Below are 2,793 nucleotides of genomic sequence, written 5' to 3'. Positions count from 1 at the left end.
TCCTGTCTCACATCAAGGTCTTTCATCCATTTGGAGTTTATCTTTGTGTATAGTGTGAGAGAGTGGTCAAGTTTCATTCTTTTGCATGTAGCTGTCCAATTTTCCCAGCACCCTTTTATTGAAGAGACTGTCTTTTTGCACCGGATGTTTTTTCCTGCTTTATCAAAGATTAGTTGCCCAAAGAGCCGAGGGTCTATTCTGGCTTCTCTATTCTGTTCCATTGGTCTATGTGTCTGTTTTTGTACCAGTACCAAGGGTAACTTCTACTCAGTTTTCAGAAGTTCTCTAAAAACAGCCAGTTTAAATTAATCATATGCCAAACAGGCATATCTTGGTGTGGCAAAATATGGTCCCCCCTCACCTCCCATAACCGGCCTCCTTCAGTCCCCACCAATGTCTTTTGTCTTCAGCTGGAGATGATATTTAAGGTGGTGGCTCGAGCCATTTCAGGGAGTTATTTTCTTCGGTTTTCCAATGAATACAGGAGGTATACATATTACTAAACTTTTATTTGTTCTTCTCCTATTGTTTTTGTATCAACATAATTATTGGACCAGCCAAAGAATCTAAAAGGTTGTTTTTACAATTTGATAACTTTAACTTGCTTTTCAGAGCTTCTCTCATGCTGCTGTTTTTTAAAAATAACCAGCCTATAATAATCCTTATGCCAAAAAGTCATATTTTAGGGTGACAAATTCTGCTCCCCTTCGGTAGGATTCTGTTTTTAGCCTAAAATAAATGAACTGGCATATCATTTGGTAGTCAATTGGCTGTATGTAATAGAATATCTCTTTAGCAGTGCTTAAATAATATAGGCTTCATTTTCTTATACCAAACACAATTTCCAGATTTGTAGGTCTCAGAGGTATTCAGGAGTTCGAAGATGTCAAGGCTGAGTTAGTTTTTCTATAATTCTTTTGATCTCTTCATCACTCTTTCCGGTATCCAATCATTCTTAGACAATATTCAAACCATGTTAAAACAGGGCAGAGCTTTTGAAATTTCTCTTATTTTATCAGATTTCTCCTTGGGCCATACACCAGGATTCTGCCCATATTTGTAGCTGAATTGAGGCTGAGAAGATACTTAGCATTTTCAACCTCCATTGTGAGGAATAAACTCTGAGAAGTAAATAAGAAAAGCTTTTGGGGAGGAATGGAAAAGAGGAGGAAGTATGCAATGGACAGCATATATTGGCTGCGTAACAGACCCAAAGTAACTGAGCACCCAGGGATTCAGGAGCTGGAACAAAGACATACTACATACTCTCTCTTTCAATTCATCTTTTATATCTTATGCATTCTTGATTGTTATTCTCAGAGCAGAGGAACCTTTGTATGACTATCAATAGAACCATAAGCTTTTTTGCTTTCCAAATGCAGTTGAATTTTTTTCCCTAAGCTTCCAAGTAAGAATTCCACAGAAGACCTTTAATTGCCCCTGATGGGATGATATTTGCATGACTTATAGTATTCGGTTTTTGTCAGAGTAGGGCATTATGATTGACTAGTCCTGTCACATGCTCGCCACCTTGGAGTAATGGGAAGGGGGGATGTTGTGGTAGACACGTAAGAGAATAAAATTCACAACTTCATCAGAGGTATTGACAAGGTTGAGGGTGTTTTCTCAAAAGGAATTTTTCCTAATACACTTATTGATTCAATTTGGGGAGTTTCAGTTGTTAGATTTTTTTTAACATTGGATTTTTAGGTTCATTACATCCTTTCCATTTCAATCAGCATTCTCTTTATTTGTTTTATTTCTCGTCTGGTTCATTTCATCTGTCTCAGTTGTCTTTCATATCAGCTTATTTCATAAAGTACATTAAAAAAAGAGATTTTTAGGGGAACACAGTGCAAAAGTATAATAAAATTATATTTGGCTATCTCTAGTTTATAATCCATATCCTTCTCATTACATCTTGAGTAAAAAATTCTCTATTACTTCATGTTTCAAACTGCTTTCACTGGTTCTATAATGGTGTTTTTTATTTGCAATTCCTCTTTTTAAATGAGGAGAGTTCTGACCCTAACAGATTTGGTGATTATTCTCATCTCTGCATGATAGCATTTAAAATCTACTTCTCATTAAAATCATTAATGAGAAGGCAAGCAAAATAATATCCACATGAGGATAGTGGATGAGGAACGGTGGTAGGCAGACCTGAGCAGGTGTTGGAGCTTCAGCAAGCCCAGAAAGCCTTGATAAAAAGGCTGATGGGTACATACAAGGTGAAGTGGGGTATTATGGAGGGAGGAAGTCCGGCAGGGGTGTCAGAACCCAAGCAGGTAATCTGGAGATGGAGATGGAAGGGTAAACAGTTGGAGCATAGTGTAGTGAAGAAGGTAACTGCATGGGCATAGGGGATTGGTTGTATAGAGTAGGACTGATTTTAGAAAAAGTAACTTTATATTAACAACAATGGGAGTAAAGTTTCTCACTTTCAAAAAGGGGAACTTAAAATATGAAAATGAAGCCAGCTAGATGAGCACTGTGATGAAGTTTTCAATGTAAATATAAAAGATATATTTATAGATATAATATCACTCAAATGTGTCTCTTTAAAAATTCAACTAACCAGTTAATTTTCTCTTGACCACTCTGTCTAAAATAACAGTAACTCCTTTTTATCTGTTTTATAAAATTTCACTTTTCTTTATGACATAGTTGGAAGAAGAGGTTTTAAGGAAGAGAGAACATCAGTTGCAAAAATCTTGAGTAGGAAGCATGCTTTCTCTGTTTGAGTAAAAAGCCAAGAGGCCAAAAATATAGAACAAATAGAAGGGGAGAGGG

Source organism: Ursus maritimus, unplaced genomic scaffold (assembly GCF_017311325.1).
Source record: "Ursus maritimus isolate PB19 unplaced genomic scaffold, ASM1731132v1 scaffold_2, whole genome shotgun sequence".
NCBI lineage: Eukaryota > Metazoa > Chordata > Mammalia > Carnivora > Ursidae > Ursus > Ursus maritimus.
This window is presented reverse-complemented; position numbering follows the sequence as displayed.